Source organism: Podarcis melisellensis, assembly GCF_964234715.1.
Source record: "Podarcis melisellensis genome assembly, chromosome: 1".
Classification (NCBI taxonomy): domain Eukaryota; kingdom Metazoa; phylum Chordata; class Lepidosauria; order Squamata; family Lacertidae; genus Podarcis; species Podarcis melisellensis.
The window spans coordinates 104,561,479-104,587,342 of NC_138528.1; the positions used below are offsets into that span (position 1 = coordinate 104,561,479).

The 25,864-nt window shown below is 40.5% G+C and overlaps 1 long non-coding RNA gene across 5 annotated transcripts; it reads right to left on the reverse strand.

Annotated features, from left to right (window-relative positions):
* Positions 1 to 1,104: 1,104 nt before the first annotated feature.
* LOC309380315 lies at positions 1,105 to 24,003 on the reverse strand. 5 transcript variants are annotated; one of them, XR_014172827.1, is made up of 6 exons: positions 23,581 to 24,003; positions 14,816 to 14,926; positions 10,574 to 10,778; positions 9,756 to 9,829; positions 2,700 to 2,793; positions 1,105 to 1,790 (listed from the first exon to the last, which is right to left on the reverse strand). It is a non-coding gene; the product is annotated as an uncharacterized lncRNA (long non-coding RNA). The 5 variants fall into 5 exon arrangements; XR_014172826.1 differs by lacking the exon at positions 14,816 to 14,926; XR_014172825.1 differs by lacking the exons at positions 10,574 to 10,778; positions 14,816 to 14,926.
* Positions 24,004 to 25,864: the final 1,861 nt, after the last annotated feature.

Below are 25,864 nucleotides of genomic sequence, written 5' to 3' on the forward strand. Positions count from 1 at the left end.
TGTGTGAAATGGCAAGGCTCTTGTGAGCTTAGGGATTTCATTGTGGTTTTTCCCCCCTTTTATTTCATTTTTTCAGCACACGAAATATTCTGCCTCAACAGCTGGCTGTGCCCAGCAAAGATGCCAACAGATGTTAGAAACCAAGTTTTCTGCCATTTGCGAGCATTCTGTTGAGCCAGATATGCTGGGAAAGCTCCATTCTGTTCATAAGACCCAAGTTGTATGTTTCTGCTTAATGTGCTGCTGATGAGAACGCAGTTAGACCAGAAGGGAAATGAGATCTAAACAGCTGCTAGTCATTGGCATCCCAGGGCACATTAAGGAAGCCCTCCAATGACTTATTGCCCTCTTAAAAGTCAAAGTCAGGTGCCATTTGTTATCATTTCCCCCTTTCAGATTAATCAGCATTTCTCGCAGAGGTCTTGCTATTCCCAACATCCAAGAGATCCCCAGTGCTTTCACTTTGAACTGCATCACCAGCAATCATTCTCCAGAGACAGAGAAAGAAGTGGGGGAATTCAAATAGGATAAGGCTGTGTTTTCAAAAAGCTATCAAGGAAGACTTCTCTCCCATCCATCTTTCCTAGACATTGCAATTTGGTGATCTAGGTCCCACGTTGCCTGTTAAAACTATGCCCGTTGCCTTTCCGCAGGAAGTCAAACTGCTCTGGAGCACAGCAGTTTTTGTTACTATTTGGTTTACATACCTTTTACGCTCGACTGCTAAACACCACCTTTTCCCCATCTGGCACAACAGTGTGCCATTGTTCCATATCTCTGCATAAGAATGTAAGGATACAGCACCCTATTTCACAAAGTACATACCCAGATGCCTCTTAGAAGCCCATAAGCAGGACCTGAAGGCAACAGACCACTCCTGCTGTTGTTTCTCAGTAACTGGAGCTCCGGGTGCCATACTGCACTTGCACCAGGAGATTCTGCTTAGCTATCATAAGAAACATATTGTCCATGAATTTGTCCTATCATCTAAACTAGAGGCCACCACCACATCTTTTGTCAGCAAATTGTTTAAGTTAATTATGCATTGTGTGTGAAGAAGTACCCTCCTTTCAAGTAGCAGACCTCCGGCCCTGAAATTTCAGTGCAATGCCAAAATTTGGCACAGGCACACCACCTCTCACCTTAGATTCTAAGTCACTGTTGTGTCGCCTCCTGCAGTGCCCTCTCGGCTTGGAGCCCAGTGTGGGCGAACTGGCTGTGCTCCCCTAAGTCCACCTCTACTCCTTTGTCCTCAATTTATCTTTTTTTTTGGGGGGGGGTGAAAAGCAAGGTTATGCAAACGATGTGATTCTGTGCAAGCAAGTTGTGTGCACAACTCAACATTTTGAAAAAGTTCACCATATGATGTAGCTTTTCATAAATGCGTAGATTAAGCCTGGAAATAGGTAGGTCTGGTGAGATGTCAAGAGGCAGAAAAAGGAATGGGCAAGTGGAATGTTTCCACATAAGGGGGAGCCAATATGGTGCCCTCCAGATGTTGTTGGACTCCAGCTGTCATCAGCATGGTCAGTGGTCATGGATGACGTGAGTTGCAGTCAAACAACATTTAGAGGGGCCCATGTTGGTTAGCCATGGTTTAAGTGATTAAACTGTCATGCTCTAAAAAGTCCTTTGCCCAACCCATGTGTTGCAGAATTAGAATAAAATGCACAAAATAAGCACATATATGCAAATCTGCCCAATTTACATACCTCATATAAGTTGCTGGATTCATTTGTTCTTGGCACAGAATTTGGATTAGCCTGGGGAATAATCCTACTCCAACACTTCTAAAAGATGAACACCAAAACAGGCAAAAGTATCATCATGCCATATATCCTGATTAAGAACCATAATGCCTGGGTAAACAGGATCATTTTTGACTGTCACCTAAAAGTTGATAATGATGGTGCCAGGACCATCATTGTTGAGAACGATGGTAAGGACCTGGGGGAGCCCCTGCTGAAAAGGCCTATTATTGTGTCACCCTCCGAACCTCCCTCAGAAAGGGCACAGATGAGAAATGTAGGGTCCATATAGGTTCGTGTAGGGAATGGCAAGGTACTAGGGTCCTGAACCACATAAGGCTTTGTAAGTCAAAGCCAGCACTTAAAATTGAAACTATTGGCAGCCAGTGCAGTCATGCCATGAACATTATATATGCCATGACATTATATATAATGTCAATAATCTGGTTGCTGAATTCTGCACTAGCTACAGTTTCAAAGGCAGCCCCACGTATAATGCATTGCAGTAATCCAGCCTGGTGCTCATGTCCAAGAAAGTATTTAATAATGTCACTTCCAGTATTTAATAATCTGGAGTTTACATGAAAATAAATATATATATGAATATCCTTAAAAACACACACACACACACAGAGAGCAGCTGTTTGACAACTTGAGCAGCTTATTTCCTAAACCCACATTCTCTCTGAGCATGAAAGATACCATAATGCCCCAAACTGACTTCTATCTTAAATGAGACACAGATTGCATTTCCCTTTATGACTATGTATACCAAATTCATAGGCGCTAAGCACAAATTAAGAAGAAATCTTGGTGGCTCATTTCTTTTGTTTTTGTATATAAATAGCCTGGTTCTGTTATGGGAAAGTCACCCTCTGAAGGGAATATTTCAGATATTTGTTAATAAATTAGTTAAGCATGCAAGAAAGAAACAACCCTGTTCCATGATACCTTGTGGGTTTGCATTAATGATGTGCATCAAGAAAGCTGCATATATATGATTTGTCATCTCACTGGGGTACATAATCCACATTCTGTCAATCATCTATGAAGTCCAAGAAGAAACCACTGTTAATAATTCACAAAATTTCAATCCAAGGGAGAGCTAGCAACAAACACGACCCACAAACCTTTTCCAAAATCCATTTACTTTAGTGGGAAGACTATGATTGACATCAGTGGACTTATGAGTCACTTCACAAGGAGGGGAAAAGCAACCTCCAGTGATAATGAAAATGAATAAATTTAGACAAGTGACATGGGAAAGAAAATGGGCCTTATGTGGCAAGGCTGACAGCTGTCTTGCAAATCCACACCTTCACCTTCTCTATCTCCAATATGCATTCTTCATTCACATTCTCAACATAACCAATTCAAGTGCCATCCTTTCTGAAGGCTGCTATAAATAACACATCAGGAACTGAATGGTCAGTGCCTACATATATAGAAATGCTATAGAGGGATGTTTCCTATTAAAACAGGGTTGGAGATCTAGTAAACATTTAACCCTCTGTCCTCAAATGACTTACTCTAGAGAAGAACTGGCTTTAGTTAATGATTCAGAATGTGCCGCTTGGAGATGGCAGCCTAAACAAACAAACAAACCCAAGCTTACCTGGGCTCTCATTACCACACAGCTTCTTATTTCTAAATTGGTCCATGTAAAAATAAAAGGGACAACTATACGCTACGATAAACATGGGCTGATGCTGAAAATGGCATTTGTGCACCACATTCTCCCTCATGGCAAAAAACTTTCTCTCAGGCCTGGATTGAAGGTGAGAGGGGCCTAAGACTAATACAGTGGGTGGGCCTAAGTGACATATGGTCAAGAAACAAACAGCATGTTACTCAATTATCCAAAATTAACGTTACCTTTAGCCAAATGATTACATATTGAAAGGGAAGGAAAAGAGAGGAGGGGGATAAAGTTAAATAAACATTGGAAGTAAAAACACACACAAATAAACAAGAAAATGGGGGGAGGGAGAGGTTTTGAATTAAAATGCAGTCTTTTTTTCCCATGCAAACATGAGACATCTTCCATTTCAGGGACAAAACAGTAAAGGCCCAGGAGAACATGAACAAGGAAGAGACTGACTGTGATGGATGGAGCAGGGTGAGATGGAATAGTAATGTCGCATTGGTGCATTTGAATTTCAAGAGACCCAGTCGAAAAGTGCACATCCAGTTCCGCATAACAAGTTCCTTCCAAAGGCAAGCCCCAAGATATTTGAGATGTAAAGCAGAGGACACAGGGCTGGTGAATGTGTCCATCAATTGTAACCTAGAGAAAGGGTTGCTCTGGAGCTGTCTATTAAGGATGGCAGGAACAGACTGAGACCAGCTTGAATGTGACCTATTCTCTTGCCCCACTGTATGCTTTGCATCTCAGTCTCGAGACGATTTACTCCTCAGCTGGTCACTTCTTTTAAAAGAATGGAATTGGCCTAAACATGAGGCTGCCTGGAAGCAAAGGCTTGTCTACTGGAATCCAGGAATGCCTCTACAGAAAACTGTAAGGTGAAGCCAAGAGATGTGCCACCTTGAAAGCAGGAGCAATTGCTAGCTAATTAAAAAGACTTGGGGCGCAACATTTGACTATGCCGATTCATATTTTTATATATGCAAATTTAGGCTTATTTCAGAGGGGGGAGGGGGAATCCAAACTTTGGCTGTTGCTGTCTGTGCTTTCTCTGAGCTATGAGGTGCCAACAACAGGATCTTCTGGGTCCAGTATATGGAGTGGGCTGTCTGCCCAACCTGCAGTCTATTCACAAGAATTGCTGGCGTAAATACCAAAAATAAAAACAAATATTGCCCAACATCTAGCATGACTCCTCTTTCTCTCTCCCTCAACCCTCTTGCTCTCTTAGACCTTTTGGAAGAGGGAGATTGAAATTAGCCCAACCACTGCTACAAAAGCTTCCCACTGGAAAAAGATAGAGGCACAATTTGAGACTGCTCAATAGTTCAACAACGCACATGTCCAAGCCACAGTGCCAACCCATTCAAATTTAGTGTAAATGCACCTGAGTCTCTGGTAGTCACCACCAGGCACTGCTTGGGGATATAAACACACAGGTGAGCTTTGAACTCTGTGGGAGCATCAGTGATGGAGCAAAGAAATATGACCCAAACAACTGTTGGCAGAACTCCAGAACATCAGAAAATCAGATACATATGTCTTAGGCATTTTATTTTACATCAGATCCCTGCAGTTGTCAGGAAATATGAACTGAATAAATTTGCTGTACCCAAACCTCCCGTGGGGTTAGTACCATCAATGTTTTATTAGGATCTAAAAAGTTATCCAATAAACAAAACTTGAAGAAAAACCAGTTTTTCAGTTTTGAATCATGGCAAGGAAAAGGCAGGAGAAAAATAAAGATGCAAAAGAACAGGGTTTTAAAAAGCTGCTCTGTAAGCAGTTGCAAGACTAGGGTTAACCCTTTCCCCCTCATGCCATTTCCCTCCATTAAAACCACATACTGTGAAGCTGCTATTTGCTGCATGGTGGGAAACACACAAGGAGACTTAGAAGCAGGTAAGAAAAAAAAATCTATAGCCCAGAAAAGACACTACGGCTGAACAAAACCATCTGTGAAAGGCAACATTATTACACTGACTCAAAGAGTATTTAATTGAGCAGCCCAGTAAAGCAAGAAGAATAATCCATATCAAATTATCCTGCAATGCTCCATTTCACAGAGAATAGAGAATGTGCATTTTTGTATTTTGACAAAAAAACAAAAACAAAACACTTTAGGAAACTTGTCCCACACAGACATGCAAGCATGTTTAAGGACCAGTCATGGCTGGAATGGTTAGACAAAGAAGAATTTGCGGATTTAGGGGTTGTGACCTAGGAGACTCAATGCAACCTTGAAATATAGTCTCTTGCAAAACAAAAAGGATGAATACAGCCATATATAAGTGAATGTGGACATCACACAGTAAAATATACCCAGGAATATTGCTTGCATTCCAGATAGTGGACAGCATATGAATCTGCTGCTGGATTCATCCCTAGATGTTATAGATGCTAACTAGGTGGTTATATTTAAAACAGAATCCCTGCTGTTATACAGCATGAATATATTATCCTGGGAGTGTCACATTATATAAAATCAGCTGAATTAGGCAGTATGTATATAGTAGCCCTTTCCCCAAAGCTGTTTCAATTATTTCAGCCTTGTTCTGGCACAAGGGTTATTTCTCAACTAAAAATATATATCAGGTCTAAAGACTGAAAAGAAGGTTAAATATTTAGGTGTATGGATAATAGCAAAGAATATAAATTTGTATAAAGATAACAATTTGAAAACTTGGGAGGATGTTCAAAGAAATTTGCAAATATGGGACAGAATGAAACTTTCACTGCTGGGTAGAGTGTCGACCATAAAAATGAATGTACCGGTATTACCAAGAATGCTATTTTTGTTTCAACCAATACCGGTGACTGGCAAGACATTGTTCCAATAAATGGCAAAAAGATATTTCTAAATATATCTGGCAAGGGAGAAATCAAGAATAAAATACTGATAGATATGAAAGAGAGAGGAGGTTTCTCCCTGCTGGATATGAGATTATATTATGAAACATTTTGTCTGTGCTGGATGAAGGAATGGTTGTTATTGAAGAATCTGCATATTTTAGATTTGGAAGTTCACGATAATATTTTTGGCTGGCACGCTTATCTGTGGTATGAAAAGGTGAAAGTACATAAATGTTTTGCAAACCATATAATTAGGGAAAAATTGTATAGCATATGGGACAAATATAAAAATTTATTGGAGATCAAAACACCATTTTGGCTTTCACCTATGGAAGTCATAGCAGTGAAGAAGAAAAATATGACAGAAATTTGCTAAGAGAGGAGGGTAGAGAATTTAAACTAAAAGAGTTTAATGATTTATCAGGGATGTTAACAACATGGTTACAATATCATCATTTGAATGACTTATTTAAAAAGGATATGAAACAAATAATATGGAAATGTATAAATCAAAATCGAATAAGTGCTGGAAATGTAAAAAGAAAGAAGGTACCATTTTTCATATGTGGTGGTCTTGAAGTGAGGTAAAAGCTTATTGGGAAATGATATATAATGAATTGAAAAAGATGTTTAAGATAACATTTGTAAAAAAACAACAACCCAGAAGCTTTTCTTTTGGGAATTATGGGATCAGAACCACCTAAGCAGTATAGAAATTTATTTATGTATGCAACTACAGCTGCAAGAATGTTATTTGCCCCAAAATGGAAAGAAGAAGAAGTCCCTACGAGAGAAGAATGGCTACAAAAATTAATGGAGTATGCAGAAATGGCGAAACTTACTGGAAGAATAAGAAATCAAGAAAATAAACTCTTTAGAAAGGAATGGAAATGTTCTATTGAGTATTTACAAACAAACTGTAAACAGATCAAGACATTGGCAGGATTATTGTAAAAACTTGCAGTTTCAAAAATGTGTATGAGATAGATATGAGAATAGATGAAGAAAAGAATAAATTAAAATAATTTGGAGTAAAGGGACGCGGGTGGCGCTGTGGGTTAAACCACAGAGCCTAGGACTTGCCGATCAGAAGGTCGGCGGTTCGAATCCCCGCGACGGGGTGAGCTCCCGTTGCTTGGTCCCTGCTCCTGCCAAGCTAGCAGTTCAAAAGCGCGTCAAAGTGCAAGTAGATAAATAGGTACCACTCTGGCGGGAAGGTAAAGGGCGTTTCTGTGCGCTGCTCTGGTTCGCCAGAAGCAGCTTAGTCATGCTGGTCACATGACCCGGAAGCTGTCTGCGGACAAACGCCGGCTCCCTCGGCCAATAAAGTGAGATGAGCGCCGCAACCCCAGAGTCGGTCACAGCTGGACCTAATGGTCAGGGGTCCCTTTACCTTTACTTTGGAGTATGCAGGAAATGATGAAAATAAATGCAAAGAACCACAGAAAGAGGAGGAAGGAAGTCAAAGTTTGAAATGTCAGAATGTTTGCTGCATAATTGTTGTAATGTATATAAATGAAAATTATAAATAAAATTATTTTTTAAGCGTTATTACCCCCTCTACCAAATACTTCCACGTGTGATTCCCTATTTCAGTCTCCCACTGAATACATCTTCTGACTCAAAACTAATTCCAAAAAAAGTAATGACTTCCAAACCTACTGTGCAAAAAGAGCATTCTGAAAGGAATCAAATGGAGCTAAACTTCGAGCCAACTAGAATTTACATAACACAAGGTAACAAACGTGTTATTGGGGAAAATCTATTTTGGTAGCAGGCTGCCATCCATTGTTTATCTACTCAGCTTGATGCATCTATAAAGGAAAGCGAAAATGTTGTCAAACTGACCTGGACAGTGAACTACGCATTGTTAGTCTACAAAACATAGGTTTGATGTATATTTCTTATATACATGTAAGAAACTCAACTTTTGCCACAGATTTGCTTTGAAGTTACGCTAACGTAAAAAAGAAGAAGAAAAAAAGACTGAAGACAGACATGTGAAGTTTATGAAATTACGCATCAATTACAAAGAAGTTTAGAAAGAACAACAACAATTTTTTAAAGCACCAAGCACTATTAAATAAGTAAGAATTTTAAAGGAATGTGTTGGAACAAAAGGGCAACCTCTTTCTTCTCTTTCTGCTCAGTATTTACTATATCTGCTGTACAAAATGGAAGGACACAGTGGGGTCTTTGTTCAAATACAAATGAAAGATGGATTTTTGTTTGATCAAGAGACTATGGATGCTTGTTCTATAGATCACTGGCATATCTAGTAGTGCGGCCAGGAGGCATATTTATTTCCAGTTTCTCATCTACAATATTACCAAAGGGAACAGAACATACATTAATGCTGAGTTTCTCAGCTATTGTTGGCCTACAGCTCCCAACATCCCTGACCACTGGTCCTGCTAGCTAGGGGTGATGGGAGTTGTAGTCCAAGAAGTGCTGGAGACCCAAGTGTGGGAAACACAGCACGAATGATACCTGATTGCTCTGGCCTGCAGACAGACTCCCAAGTCATTCTCCAGAATTGCGCATTTAGTTTCTTGCCAGGAAAGTAATCAGTCAATGTTAATATTGAATGAATCATCAGACAGTAATATTGGATGAATCATCAGATAATATTACTTAGGGATATTCCTTGAGTAGAAATGGAAATGCCCACCACACAGGGATGCAACTGTTTTACTTCTGAACAGAATAACCCCATCTTGACCATATACTGTATATAGCAGCACAGGGATGGAGAATATGTTTTTCTAGGAAGGGCTGTCAGTCAATCAGGGATTGGAGCCAATAGTGGGTAGAGAAGGCATCATTGCCACCCTACTTTCCTCTTTTGCCTGGACGTATAGTTAGGAACATAGAATCCCTGTGATGGGGTGAGCTCCCATTGCTCGGTCCCTGCTCCTGCCAACCTAGCAGTTCGAAAGCACGTCAAAGTGCAAGTAGATAAATAGGTACCACTCTGGCGGGAAGGTAAAGGGCGTTTCTGTGCGCTGCTCTGGTTCGCCAGAAGCAGCTTAGTCATGCTGGCCACATGACCCGGAAGCTGTCTGCGGACAAACGCCGGCTCCCTCGGCCAATAAAGTGAGATGAGCGCCGCAACCCCAGAGTCGGTCAAGACTGGAGCTAATGATCAGGGGTCTCTTTACCTTTACCTATAGTTAGGAACATAGGAAGCTGCCTTATACTGAACCAGATGACTGGTCTACCTAGCTCAGCAGCCACCTAGGGTTTCAGGCAGGGGATATTCCCAGGCCTACTTGGAGATCCCAGAAATTGAGCCAGGGATCTTCTCCATGCAAAGCAGTTGCTCTAACAACTAAGCTGTGGCCCTTCCATATGACTGGATGGTGGGAGGGGGATACACACACACACACGTGTGTTGGAAGGCGGCACATTACCAACCAATCCATGTGTCAAATGTTCCATCTTCTGGGGCCACAGGATCCCCGTGCTAACCATGGAATAATCATCTGAAGACAGTTAATGTCACTTGCCTATGTTTATTTCATTTCCCTCTTTATGTTTGCACCTCACTTTTCGTTGCAATAGACAGCCGGTCAAAAGGCACCTGACAATTACAAAAAAAAGGAAATGAAAAAAGAAATAATGCCAAAACCCAACAAAACTATCTATTAATTAAAAATGCTGAAATAAGCTATCAATCATATTAAATTGTAATGCCTAAGGAAAAAAATTAATATGCATTTAATAATAATCAGCATCACATTCCTACATTGCAAACATTTCAATGAATAACAAGAAGATAATAAAACATGTGGCACATACTTTAGTCAAGATTATACAAACTATACAGCACCCATTATATGCAAATATTGGGACACAGCATTGATGGGGAAAAAGCAAAGTCAGCAAGGGTATACTCAGAGCTGGCCACAGTGCTTAGTCCACAAAGGCAATTTCAGATCTCATAGAAACACTCTTATCATGCCATGTCTGCAGCATAACACGAGCATCCGATACATGACATGAATATAAAAAAGCAGTTATTTCAGAGCGATAGTCATGGATAGAATCAGTTTTTGCATTTAACTTATCTTATTTTGATCCCGTTTATGAATCACTTCCTACTGAATGTTTTGAAGTGATTTCACAGTTAAAAACAATGAAAAAAAATAGAATTCTCTCTGAAAAAAACAACAATGAAAAGCAATTTCACATGCAGAAACAGTTTCAAATCCAATATCAAGACAGAGCAGCATAAAGATCTCCACCTAAAAGGCTTCTTGGGGAAAAAAGGTCAATAAGCGCCATAAAGGCAACAGAGATGGCCCCATTGTTGAGTGTCACATACCTGCCACTGGGGTCAAGAACAGGAAATAATAAATACACCAAGTAATCATGGCAATTAGTTCTAAGTTCTAGGACTGGTGTTTCCTGAGATTTTCTCTATTTTCAGGGATGATAGGGTTTCCTCTTTTGTTAGGAGGATGCTGTTCTGTCCCACAGGTCAAATGATGGACTGACTGATGCTACAGAAGACCAAGTTGCCGAGATTCCTAAGAAAGGTGCACAAAACATTGGAGAGACCAGTTCTAGTGTTTTATTATATGCCCAGCCTGGTAAACCCCTTCCTTTCTCTTCCTCCCACTCGTCTACTCCCGTTCAGTAGTTTAGGCAGCAGTGTGCTTCCTTTTGTCTGCCCACTTTGGTCCCAAAGCAAGGAGCTGCTTCCCCATCCTTGATACAGCTTACCTGACATACTGCTCCTTGCCATTGTTGTTGGCATCCCTCTGTCTCAAAAGACAATGGGAGTGTGCCTCCAGGGGTGAAGTCAAGCCGCTGCATTAGCAGCACCAAAGTTACATCCCTGGGGCAGAAGTCTAGGCAGTGTGTATAGAGGTCCTGGGCTGCTCAGACAACAAGCCCCTGCTCTTGGCCTTGTTGATGTGGTCAAAAGTTAATCAGATACATTTGGCACCAACTTGGCTGCAGGAGTTGCTGGAATTCTTTGCCATACTCAGTGTTAAACAGTACACCACATCAGCCACCTGGTACCATACAGGAGAGGGTGATAGCCACCAATTTGAATGGCTTTACAAGATGGTTAGACAAATTCATGGAGATTAGGCTATCAGTGGCTACTAGCTACTGTGGATAAGTTTTACTTCCACTGTTGGAGGCAGAATGCTTCTGAATGCAGAGAGTGTTCTTTGCACAGGTCCCCCCTTTGGGGCTCCTCATAGGCATAGGATGTTGGACTATGCCTTTGGCCTGATCCAGCAGGGCTCTTATATTCTTATGTTAAAGCTTAAGACAAAACAAAACTAGTAAATATGAATCTACACAGAAATAAGTCCCATTAAGCTCAATGGGATTTACTCTAGGAACATGACCATAGAATTGTATCCTACATAAAAGGTTTAAAGAAATGCAATGCGCAGAAAGCAACCTAATACTGAGTGAGACTATTGCTCCATCTAGCTTAGCGTCATCCACTCTGATTGACAGTGGCTCTCCAGGGTTTCAGACATGGGAAATTCCCAGTCCCAGCCATAGATGGAAACACCAGACTTTCTGCATGTAAAGCAGGTACTCTTAACACCAAGCTGAGGTCTGTCCCCATTGTGAAACAACAGAATGCATTCTGCACACCTCGTTGTACCTCTGCACACCATTTGCTTAACTTGGCAAAGGGATTCAAATAAATTTGACTCGCGTTGCCATGTGACAGGAGGAAATATGAATTGGCTCCCGTTGCTGATATGACACAGGACTAAGCATCACATTGTAAAGAACTTATTCAAGTGCACTCTTCCTCCAGCCCCTGAAAATAGCGCCTTACAGGCAAAAACAAACTTTTGTGTGTATGATGAATGTTCCTGTGGAGAGATGGCAGAGTTTTGGCAGTCATATTGCTTACCATTGGTAACAGAACAAAAGAAGGCAAACCTCCTCTCATCTGAAGTGCTGGCTAAGCAAAGGAATGTTGTTGTGTATGGTCCATAATGAGAAATTGCTTGGATAGAGCTATCCAGCAAATTCAGATGAAAAAAAATCAACTCATATTTTTTAACTGCTTCTGAAAAGCATGTACATTATTTCAGTGATTCTTAAGTAACATTGTGTGGAATGCACAAGCATGCAGCCCTAGAAAAAGGTGGAGCTAATGAGCGCTTGTCCACATTTGAGCATTATTTAGCTGTTAATCCACTTCCCCCCATTCAAATTAAACCAGAGCAGTCCACAGCCACACGTATTTGAATCTGCATAGGAGAAGCAACTTCAGCCTTTTCTGTTCATACCAACAGACATTCCATTTTGTGTTTAATTTGTGTTGATTCTATCATGCTGATTAAGTATCAACAAAGCATGCATGCAGAGGAGTGTTGTTAAACTTGTGGGGGGCACGTAAGCCCAACCCCCTCAAATCTTTTATTGGCGGGCGGGCGGGTGGGACCAAAGGGAGCTTGGACCCTAGGAGTTGCCTCCTATGTTTGCGGTCATCCCATAGGGATCTGGTTGGCCACTATGGGAACAGGATGTTGGACTATATTGACCTTTGGTCTGATTAAGCAAGGCTCTTCCTTTCTTCTTATAATTATTTTCTTGAAGCCTCTATAGTAGTAGGCTTCTACTATATAGGGAAGGGAACATAGCAAGAGATACAGCACCTGTTTCCACACCTCAGCGACAAGGTGCTATCAAACTACAGCCTCTGCTGGCATGTATCACAGAATTCACGAGGCCAATGAAAACTTGAGTGCTCAGACAAGATCCATTCAATACCCAAAATTCTCTTACAAGGAAAAACACGTAAGAAAGCACCTGAGGATTTCATTGAATAGGAAGCCTCTACCCCAATTCCCCATTAATCAGGAGAGAAGCGGAGAAATGGGAGATTGTCAGGGTGAGAAATCAGGAACCCACACACCTGCATACTGCTGTCCCACATGGTAAGTCGCATTAGGACTAAAGACTACAGTGTTCCTAGTCAATGAAATGCTCATAGGGGTCTACAGTGACTCAACTCATCCAGGCCAGCCATTGGCTCACTTTTAACAATAGTATCCACTTTGTATGGTTGTTGCCTCTCTACGGCCCAGCACTGACGCTATAAAGCCCTCTGAATGAGAAGGTTAAATGGCCAAATGCTCTTCCATTCTCTCTCTCACCATCAAAGAGACTGTGGTGATTACTCTGGGGTCTAATAATGTGCAGGTTAATTTCACCTACACAATGTCTAGTTTTGACTCAAAGCAGGGAGCCATCTCTGGCAGAAGGAAAACGGTGGTCAGCACAAATAGGCTTGTCCTGTCTTCAATGCCGCTCTTCAGAAGTTGGTTTCAAACTGTTTCATGGTAAAAGTGAGAGTGGGAGATGCCAGTGCTAAAATGAAGGCACTGCATGCAAAATACTCTCAAAGCCTCAAATGATTTTTCTGTCCCACTGCAAAAGCGAAGCAGTGTTATTCACTAGATTCCATTTTGGCAGTGGAAGGTTTAAAATGTCACATCTCTTCCCAGCTGCTTCCTTTGATTAGAGAGACAGAGGAAGGCTGAAGGCTGGCAAATTAGTCGATACTCATGAGATCATCTTTTCCAACCAACTGATGCAGCCTTTCAGTTACATCATTATTTGTTTACACACTGCTCAGAAGATGTTGCATGCCAATGGGTGAACATTTCTATTCTGCCTGTATGGAAGCATGAAGACCAATATCACATATATTTGTTTTTTGTTTTTTTTATAAATATTTATTAAGATTTTTACAGAAAAAAATCCAATAATAATAAACAGTATTGCTTTGTTTTAACAAAATTTCATATCATCCTTGAGCTTCCTCACGCCTCCCGCTCCCATTTACATCATTAATAAATTTTTGTCAAGCAAATTATCATCTTATTTCCAAATTTTGTGACCGCTTATTTAATTACAATAAAGTAGTTCTCCTGCAAGTTTGTTTCTCTTAATCTCTCTTATCATCAATTCCTGATCTATTTTAGTGATGGCCAATTATTTATAACCAAGCATCCTTCTTAACATTCCATTAAATCACAATATTTTTGTAAGTAAGTCTTAAATTTCTTCCAATCTTCTTCCATCCTTTCTTCTCCCAGGTCTCGGATTCTGCCAGTCATCTCCGCCAGTTGCATATAGTCCATCAGTTGCATCTGCCATTCTTCCAGTGTGGGTAGATCTTGAGTTTTCCAATTCTTAGCAAGTAATATCCTTGCTGCTGTTGTCGCATACATGAAAAATGTTCTATCTTTCTTTAGCACCTTCTGGTCGACAATGCCCAGGAGGAAGGCCTCTCAATATCACATATATTTGGACTGTACACATCAGGCTGTGCAGATGTGGGAAGGTAGTCTGCGCAGACTACCTTCTCACAAAAAACTGTACCAGAAAATACTGCACCAGAAAGACTAGGAAGTCCATTTCTTCCTGGCATGCTAGATCTCTTTGAACAGCAAGGGGTTTTTCGGGGCTCGGGGGAAGGAAATAATTCAAACATGGTTTTCCTTCACTCCCCCCCCCCCAAAAAAAAATACAGACACAAACTTTGCATGCCTGGAGCATTTGGAATATTCACGCAATAGAGATACTGTTGGATTTTGATGTGGCAAACCCAGATTCAAATTCTCCTAAGCCACTGATGGCTCACCATATAGCCTTGAGCAAGGCAGTATCTCTCAGCCTGATGCTGTGAAGTTAAATGGGATAAGAATATTTTTAAAATCACAAGAGCCTTTGGGGTAGAATAAGGGGGGAAATCTACATAAATAATATGCTTATGCCTCAGTCTCAAAAATATTTGCCTTGGCTTGTGCTAGTGGAAAAAAATAAATCATTGTTTGTGATAGCATTCACTGCATTTTGTTTTAAGGGGAGAAGCTTGCAGAAAGAGTCTTGGATTCTTGTGACATTCAAGCATGCAGGGCGAAAAACCTATTCCATTTTCAATTCTTAATGGTAAATACCACTAAGTTTCCCAATATAATACATACACACATAATTTTATTTGTATGACAGCTTTCCATCGCTCAAACTGTGCTCGAGGCGGCTTACAACATGAAATAAAAAAATAAATGCATAACCACAACATAAAAAGTAGTCATAAACAATAAACAAAACATTTAAAGATACAAAACCAAACTGAACAATTTCTACATAAACCACCACAAAAATCTAAAGTAACGATACAAAAAACCAACAGCAACAAACCCTCACCAAACAAGACCCCATTCTTTATATAAGAATAAAGGTAATATTTGATGCAGAGCAATGCAGAGCAGTGGCAAACATATCCAGTACCAACTACTGTTGTTGTCTCATGACCCAAAACACCAGATAATTCTGAATACACAGCAGTTGAATGAGGTCAACATGCTTTGCCTGCATTGCATGGACTCATCCACACTTCCACCTGCCTCATGATTTGTAGTCACGAGTCTGAGAGATTCTTATTTTGTTACGCAACTTTTCCTGGGAAAACCCACTGTTTACTGCTGAATCTGAACAAACACCCATTGGGTTTTCTGTGAAGTGACACTTGTTTCGATTCAGCAGTGAACAGCGGGTTTAAAAAAGCGTTTTATAGCTGGTGCAAAGCAACAGTGCTCACCACTATACTATACACTGAGGCCTCCAATATAACTTTTTTTTCTTCTTTTCTGTGTATTTATAAGAATCTTTTTAAAATATGGGATCATTGTTTTACTGGAGAAAAAAGTGCCAATTGTGTTAAATAAACTTTAATGAATTTCTTGCCTCAATTTCAAACTGTGATGGTCTATAACAACTGTTTCTCTGTTTTACTCTTCTACCATATGATTTGTATGATGTTATTAATGTAATTATTTTACGATCACAGGGTAGACCCTTTCAAGGCACGTGGGGGTGCAAATTAGGTAAGCAAATAAACAAGATACTGACCGTGAGAAGTGGGAGAGCTATCCTACTGCTTTTTCTAAACATTTTATTCCTATTACTGTACTTTTTTGTGTATAAGACTCCCCTATTTTGGGGAATCAATTTTAAGAAAATGGGGAGAGATGCCTGAGAGTTGTTGAGCTTTCGGGGGGTTGCCCAGAGTTGTACAGCTTGGGGGGGGGAATTGTCGAAAATCTCTCACCCGCAGCAGCGACGCTGACAATCGCCAGCAACCGCCAAACCAACCCCACTTGCAACAGCGACAGCCGATCGCCAACAGACCCTTCCCTAGCAGAAAATCACTAACCCGACTAAGAAAAGCTGTCCGCTGACAATCACGCGCATCCCAGAACAGCAGCCGCCAATCGTGGCAGCAACAACCAATCCACAGCAGTCCTTGCTGCAGAAACCAATCAGCAACCCAATTAGAGCAGCAGCAGCCAATCCAAAGCAGCCCTTCTAGCAGTCAACAATCAGCCACCAAATCTCCTGCTCGTGGCTGCAGCCAATCACCTGTCCCCGCCATTCACTATCCATGTGTAAGACGAGGCACATTTTTGAACATTATTTTAGAGTAAAAAAACCTCGTCTTATACACGGAAAAGTACGGTATCTCCTGTGGCCTTCTTTGTATTCAGGGAAAATGCTGAGCTGCAATGCTTCTGTCTGGCATGTTTTGGTAACACTGCAGAATTAAAAGTTAATTAGGGTTAAGCCTCAACACCGATACAGAATGATAACTAGAGTGTGGCTCCTGCAAATGGCTGGACTTTCTAGCTGCCCCTGTGACTAGCACTGTAAATGAAGAGATCTGAAGGGTTGTCCTACTAGCAGGGTATCGTCTTAGAATTGGGCATGTATTTGGTATGGGAAAGCTAAAATAAATAATAGTTTTATGAATCATGTCAAGAGGAGGAATTTGTATAGAGTCTGGGAGAAATACAAGAATTTGCTGGAAAGAAAGACACCCCTATAGTTATTGCCAACTGAAGCAATTACATCAAGAGAAGCAACATGGATAGACAGTGGGTAACCTATGGACACTTGTTGGACTTCTCAGGGAGTGAACCCCAATTGAAACCAATGGAAGAAATAAGGAGACAGGTTACTGACTGGTTATAGTACTATAAATTACGTGGTTACAAAGCATGGATCCACATGGATCCTCAGGATTTTTGCATTGGGTCACCCCAAATTCACCATCAGATCACATAGCATGTCCATGCCTATAGCCTGTACCAAAAAAACACACACATCCACTGTTTTGTGGGGCCGCAATGGCGCAAAAGCGTAGTTATAAAGCATGGATCCACATGGATTCTCAGGATTTTTGCACTGGGCTACCCCAAACTCACCGTCAAATCACATATCATGTCTGTGGCCACAGCATGAACCACAAAAATCATACATCCACTGTTTTGTTCAGAATATTTTTTCTTGTTTTCCTCCTCTAAAAACTAGGTGTGTCTTATGGTCCAGTGCGTCTTACGGAGTTAAAATATGATACATGATATGTTTGGATTTTTGGACCAAAGCTCACAGTTTGAAAGAGAGTTATTGTAGAATAATGAAAAACTATTGTCTAAAATGTATAAACTATTATTGGAATGGGAAACAAAAGATGAGCTGGTTAAAGCTTCAGTGACCCACTGGGCATTTGATATTGGGCACAATATAGAATTAGACCTCTGGGAGAAACTTTGGAAGAAAGATCTGAAATTTACTGCATGCTACACGTTGAAGAACTACATGAAAACATTTCATAGATGGGTCTCTAACCCTGAGTACACTAGCCAAGATGTATAAATCAGAATCAGATTTGTGTTGGAAATGTAAAGAAATGGAAGGAACTTTTTTTCATATGTGGTGGGCATGCAAAAACATTGGCATGCAAAAAAGTCAAAAAAATGATATATAATGAAATGGAAAAGATGTTTAAAACAACATCCCCACCCCCAAACTAGAGGCATTCCTGTTAGGAATGGTGCAGACGGAGGTACCCAGGTGTCAAAAAAACTTATTGATGTCTGCAACAACGGCAGCTCGGATCTTGGTAGCCCAAAAATGGAAGGTGAGGGAGGTTTCTACTAAGGAGGACTGGCAACTTAAGATGATAGAATATGCAGAGTTAGCAAGTTGAACAAGTAGAATTAGAGGGCAAGAGGAACATGTATTTAAAGAGTGGATTTTTTTTGCTGAGTATGTATAAAATAATTGCACACAATTGAAAACACTGCCTGTATTAAGGTAAATTCAACAATATAACATATTTAAAAGGGAAGTAAGATGGGAGAACTGAATTAGATGGATATACAAGAATATGCAGGAAATGTGGGTAAATTAAAAAGAACCTTGGAAGAGGAGGAAGGGAAGTTGTTGAATGTATGGGTATAATGAAAAATGTTTATTTGGAAATATAAAATTCAAAAAATTAATGATTTTGGTTTTTTTAAAAGAATTCTATGGTCCACCACACTTTTTAAAAAAATAATTTTTGTTCTTATTTTAGAAAAGGAGTTATAGCCAAGACTACTTTTGTTGTTGCTGTTAGATGATGGGAAAAAACAATACCCTTCCCTTTGCATGTGCAGATCTCAGACACACATCCTGATGTCACTCCCAGTTTCCTCCCAGTTTTTATGCATCTGGGGAGAGGGCCTTCTTGGAAGCAATACCCCATCTGTGGATTTCTCTGTGTGAGGGAAACAGGCAAAGGCTACTTCAGGTCTTTTCTCCAGGTAGACTATCCTTTTCTCATCTACATGCTGATTGCAAAATTCAGATAAGAATTTTGAAGGATGGCTGTGTTTTGGTTTTCATATTTTTTCAGAGAGTAATAATTTGATTGATTCAGCTTTAAATGTGAACTGAATTGAGTATCTCCTCCATTCCTACCCACCTCTTCTTTCTTCCCATCAACAGCACACCAGTATGAAAATTGCTTCATAGATTTACTGTTGTTTGTAATTGCCTCTGTGTTTTAGTTTGCTATTCTAGGGTTTTACTAACTGTTTTATTATTATGCTGCTTTGGGAGCCTAAGAAAAGTGTGGTATAAATTAGATAGATAAGTCTGCAATGGGGCATCGTGTCTAGAAATGCTTCTAGTTGATTTACAGTTTCTCTAAGGAATACTTTCTTGCTTTTCTATTTATTTTAGTGTATTTCTCTGCCTACTGGCACAAACAAAATGAAATTTATAGAAATAATAAAGTAAGAAGAAAACCCAAGTAGCCCAAACTTAACAGTTGATCACATCTAGCACAGTTCCTTTTAACTATCTTTTTTATTATTTATCATTGCCCCTGTATTTAATTTTAATTCATTTTTGCAATATAAAGCACTAATGAACTCTCTTACAGCCCTGCTCTCCTTCCTACTTACAAATACTTATTGAGATTAAAATTAGTAAGTCAGTTGTAAAACTAAGTAATTTCATTATCACAGACCAATGGCTAATATTTCTCTTAAGCCACTGTTATGGTTCCCTGTGCTGTCATTCTTTTTGGTTCTTCTACTAAACCCTCAAAATTATTGCAGGAAGAGGATACTGAACATCTCCTGCATGGTGTATTAATGTCAGGCTTGTGCTAGCAGAGCACCACACTGTTAATTTAAAACCTGACAATAACTCACTCCTGTGAGTATGAGCCCCGTGCAACCAGCAGAACAGCCTTCTCCACCTATGGATCGGCTCTTGTCTGCTTTTATGAAGCTAGTGACCTTCAGCTGCAAAGGATGTGACTTGGCTGTCTTGTGCTTATTCACTGTAGCAGGAAACCGTGTGGTTCTTTAAGCAGTCTAATCTAAATTGAGATGCATGTAGATAGGAGTTGTTCTTGAAACATTGCTCATCAGCAATTCCAAACAGGGCTTCTCCTACATATACTTGGCTTGAGGTACCGGAGGAACTAGTGATTGATTACACTGTATTCTAAGGAGTTCAGACTTGCTAAGCTACCGAAAGCACTGAAAAATGGGAACCTGCCTTTATACCAGGTCAGACAATTTGCCTGTCTAGCTCAGTATTGTCTACTATGAGTGGCAGTGGCTCTCCAAGTTTTCAAGCAGAGGACTTTCCATCATTTCCTGCCTGATCCCTTTTTAACTGGAGATTGAGCCTGGAGCCTTCTCCATGCAAAACAGATGTTCAGTCACTGATCTATGTCACCTCCCTGAAGGAAGAGCCCTTACATGGATCTGCCTCCATAAAACATAATTGTTTCCTGTTCTCTGATCCTGCTCTCCTGCTTGTGGAGAAATTTATAAACTCGCTGGCACACACAAAACTCATCAGAATCACTGAATGTCATAGATGACTCTGGACATCAATGGGCCATGGTAGTGGGCAGGAGCAGTAACAGCTTGTGTCTAGCTGCCATTTTAATTTTCCACTATGAACCACAGCAATCCATTGTTCAAAGTGCTCAGCCAGAAAAAGGGGTGTATGTGGTGGAATACATATGCCCAAGGATTCCAGGTGATGATGCTTCAATTGAGAGCAACACCATACTTCCCATTTTTAAGTGTCTACTTAAAATGTTTCAAGGATTAACTTTAAATATATAATGTGAGTGTGACAAACAAAAAAAGCAACAATGATCACAAACACTTGCATTGTTCAGGTTCATCCATCAGTTGGGGTCTGGATTGGAAGGTATTTTGTGCCTCTTTGGAGATGACACTGAAGTGGTTTGAGTAAAACCACATATAAAACACAGAATGCACACCCAATGGCAAACCTGGGTGACTTTTCCTTCTCAAAGGTGACTTTTCCTTCTCAAACTTTCTTTTGCCTCTCAAGCTTTCTTCTGAGTGTGCTTCCCACATGCTGAGATGTGATATTTATCGTGTACTTGGAAACTGTAGCTTTGATCATTTACCACAGAAATGAGTGTCAATATTGATCTAACAGCAAAAGGACACATTGAGAAGAAAATTTCGTCACATGAAAATAATGAGATCCAAAGTTTCATACATCAGAATGTCAAAATTGTGTGATATAACTGTGTTATAAGGTGACAATATAGGCATGGAATACAGAAGGCAGTAATGAAAACATGAGGAACACTGTGCTTTGAACACTTAAATGTTCAAATGTTTTAGGTGTTGTGAATCAATCTAGACAAGCTACTGGCCGGTTAAAAGAAAATAGCTTAATATGAAGCACTCTAAAATGGAATCACTTACAATACACCATCTTTCCATCTCAGTTAATACATTTCCTACTTGATATTTTTATAGGCGAGTGATACTAATTAGACAAAATGATAAGGATTTTAATAACTATCACTATACTAAGTGAATAAAACATTAATAGCTCTGTTCCTAGTAATTATTATGATTGACTTAATACACTTTAATAGTTAGGGGGAAAGATGAGTGTACATTCTTCAGGAATTATTAAGTCTCTTTTTCAAAATTTCTGACTGTGCAGTCTAATACAAGTCAAAGACAGCTCACACACACATACACCAATTGTAAAACTCTGCTTTTGCCTTCAAATTACAATATTTTTAGAGGAGGAAAACAAGAAAAAAAAATATTCTGAACGAAACAGTGGATGTATGATTTTTGTGGTTCATATTGTGGCCACAGACATGTGATTTGACGGTGAGTTTGGGGTAGCCCAATGCAAAAATCCTGAGAATCCATGTGGATCGGTGCTTTGTAACCACGTTTATGCGCCATTGTGGCCCCAGGCAACAGTGGGTGCATGATTTTTTGGGTGCAGGCTGTAGCCATGGACATGCTATGTGATCTGATGGTGAACCTGAGGTGACCCAATGCAAAAATCCTGAGGATCTGTGCTTTGTAACCATGTTTTAAGTGGGGAGGGAAGGAAAAACACTGAAGGGATGAAGCATGCGTGGGATGTGTGGAAAAGGAGGCAACTAACAATGCAGGAGAGGGGTTTGCTGCTTTTCAGCGAGCTGAGCGGGGAGGAGGAAGGGAAAGAGCACGGTCGCTTTAAAGCAGCCAACGGGACAGGAGCCGCTTACAGCCATGTAAGCAGCTCCTCTCCTCTCCCGCTTTGCTCCTTTAAAGCGAGCGGGCTCTTCTCTCCCTCCTCCGCTCGCGACTGCAGCAGGATCCCCCCGCCACCCATAGGCATTTGCTCCATAAGACGCACAGACATTTCCCCTTGCTTTTTAGGAGGAAAAAGGTGTGTCTTATGGAGTGAAAAATACGGTAACTCAGAGCTGAGGGAGAGCCCCCTCCCATTTTCCATCAGGCTCAGAGTCCCCTCCCTCTGGCTTTTCTAACGACCCATTTGTCATTAGTTAATGGCCTTTGTCTTTGGCTAATGGTTGATCTCCCAGGCGATTTCCTGAACACGGGAAGCTGGTTTGGCCTGTACTTTAATACTTTGTTAAACCCAGTATGCCATCCTTTTCAACACTTCAAGCGTTGGTTAAATTCTAACACCTATCAGACCCAGGAATTTAGAGGAACCTGGCACCTACAAACCCTGGCACCCACAACTCACAACATTTCTCTGCACCAGATACTCTTCAGTTCAAAGCAGAACTTTTTGTGGAACTTGACCTTAAGGTCTGCTTTTCCAAGCCTCAACTAGATTATTATTATTTTGTAAAAAGTGCTCAGCTGATTTTGGCCTGACTTTATTAGTATTTCCTGCATGCCTGTTAATTGCATTATGACTAGCCAACTAGGCACATACCATTTTGTATTTGTATAAAGCAAAACAAAAAACACCTTGAACTAAGCAGAAAAACCGGCATTTCTGAGATGAGGACCCTAAAGGAAGTGACCTATTTTACGGTTTGATTCTACACACAGTCTTGGAATAATCCTTTTTATGATGCAGGGTACAAGGGGTGTTTTAGTCCCTAGCCATGGAGTGACATGGGGGTGTCTTTTAGTTACCTGAATATGCCCCAGAATAGTTAATACCATGACAAGGCCACCAAATGTCAAGGAATCCGTGTTTGCTCAACTCCTGCCCCCTGCCCCAAATGCAATTCAAACCCCACCGAAAATCCAGGCCTGTGCCTCTCTGTGCTGAATGAAAATTTTAGTCCAAACTCAGGGTGAACAAAACACTCCAAGGTAGTAAGCTACCACCACTCCTTTTACTAGTCCACTCACTCAGGCCAAATAACACAAAAGTAAAGACTAAAACAGCAGCGTAGCGAGAACCCTCTCAGCAAATAAGAATAAAATATTTAAAAGCAAGACAAATTAAGAATTTAGGCACATTTGGGAAAATACAGAAACACACAAAATTAAAATAACTTAGCCTGAGCTACAATGCTTTAGAATCACTCTTTTGACCCCCAACAAGACGCGCCGATCAGGAAAAGTACAAAAGATAGACAAAAGTGGGGGGTCTAGCCAGGAGCTCATGAGGGGCAGGGGGAGGGAGAAATAATACGAGGTAAATTTTTAAATACCTTCTTACCTGCTCTCACCTCAGGCAGGAAAAGGGCTTCTTAATTGTAACTTTCCAGGCACTCTGTCTGATAATGGCCTCCATGACAGGACAACTGAAATACGATATTCCAAGTAGCGACCGGGTACAGTACTGTACTTCCTTGAGATACTGTGCTTCTATAGATAACACAGGTGCAGTAAATCTTGGGCCTTCTGGCAATTGAGGGCCAGAGACAGCTAGCTTATGATCCCAGACCTCAGTCGGAAGTCTAGGTATAATTGCTGAACCAAAGTTTTTTACACTTTGGCCGGGACCAAAATTTAGGCCCAAGACAGGAATATCTTGGCACCGCATACCTGGGCGTAAGTCCCACTGAACTCAAAGGGATTCGAGAGAAGTTCCCTGAGGAAGGGCCTTTAGCTCGGTGGCTCAGAGCAACTGCTTTGCTTGTAGAAGGTCTGAGCTTCGATTTCTGACAACTTTAGGAAGGGCTAGGAAACTCTTGGAGAGTCATAGCCAGTCAGTGCAGATACAGTGGTACCTCGGGTTAAGTACTTAATTTGTTCCGGAGGTCCATACTTAACCTGAATCTATTCTTAACCTGAAGCACCACTTTAGCTAATGGGGCCTCCTGCTGCCACCGCGCTGCTGGAGCATGATTTCTGTTCTCATCCTGAAGCAAAGTTCTTAACCTGAAGCACTATTTATGGGTTAGCGGAGTCTGTAACCTGAAGCGTATGTAACCTGAAACGTATGTAACCCGAGGTACCACTGTACACAATTACTCAACTAAATTGACCCACAGTCTGGTTTAATATAAGGCAGCTTTCTGTATTCCTATGACTCAAGTCAACATTCCAAGTAGGCATGCAGAGCCAGTTGTTCAAACTTTTGCAGGTTTTAAATGTGTATGTATTGCGCTGTCAGACAGCTTTCAGATTTTTATTGTGCAAAGTGACTGATAAGGGGTCACAGGGCATGAGCAAAGTTAACCCTTTCGTCTCTTACTGTGGCTCTCTCCGCCCTATCCCTCCCCCCCTCCCATCACCACCAATGTGGCAATTAAGTTTCAGAATTTTCCCAGAAGGAGCAGTGCCTGATCCCATGCGAACCTGTCTGGTTTCTGAGATACGGCAGAGAGACTATTCTTTGTGTCATGCCCATACTGGAAGAGCAATTGACTGGGAAAAGAAACAGGGCCTTCTCAGTGGCTGCACCTGAGATATGGAATTCTTCGCCGTCTGCAGTTCAGGTAACCTCCTGCCTTGCTATCTTCTTTTTTATTTTTTGTATTGTATATCAATTCATATACAAATAACTACAGGGAAAATGATGCAACAAATTCTTCTAGCGTAACAATAATGCAGAAAGCTAAACCAGAATGCTTAGTCAAAAAACTAAAACTAGAGAAATAAGGAAACAATATTGAAGACATAAGGGAGCCTTATAGCAACAGAACAAAGAAAGAAAAATGAAAACAGACAATCCAGTGTTGCTGAGTTTCACTGAATTTTACCACTTGCTTTCACATAATTACCATGTATTTAATGAAACAACTTCTGATTACATTGCATCTAAAATAGAGGAAGGATAAATTCTATCCTGAACTTTCTTGTTCCAATAATAAATAAAGAGACTTCATTTTTCTATAAATTGATTGTCATCATCCTCCAGGCTGAGAAATACTTTTTTATTCTGGCAGGCTTTTGCTTTACTGAGTAGATAATGTTTTATCTGATTATTATTATTCTTATCTCCTGGACCTGTCTCTATTTTATCTTATTTTGCTTGTTTTGTATATTGTTATTTCATGACAAAGTTGTAGATTTAATTGTTGTAGGCTTGCCTGAGTGATTGGCATGCATTACAAGCTGGGGTTAAAATTTCTTTAAAAATTATCTATCTGACTATAGTTCTTTGTACACTGTGCCATTTTTAACAGCCAAATTGCCAATTAAATATGGTCACAACAACAAACTTTCTAGTTTTGTATGAAGTAAAACCACAAATTCTATAAAATCAAATTCATTGATTGCATGATAATGGGAGCCATGCCACATTTCAGTAACGCCAGTGAGGTATTGAAGGGCACCCCCCCCCAAAAAAAAAGTTTATGTGAGAGCCCTGAGATTGAGTGGATGGAAGAAATAAAGGCTGTTGTTGAAAATGCAGGCCTAGCATTTTGGCACATCCTGAACCAGTCAGTCATTTTTCACGAGGACTGAGTAGAGCAAGACAAGTTTGTAAGTGAAAATAACTGGCACACAGTGCCGTAACATTTATCTTGCAGGAACAACAAGTAGGACTTAGA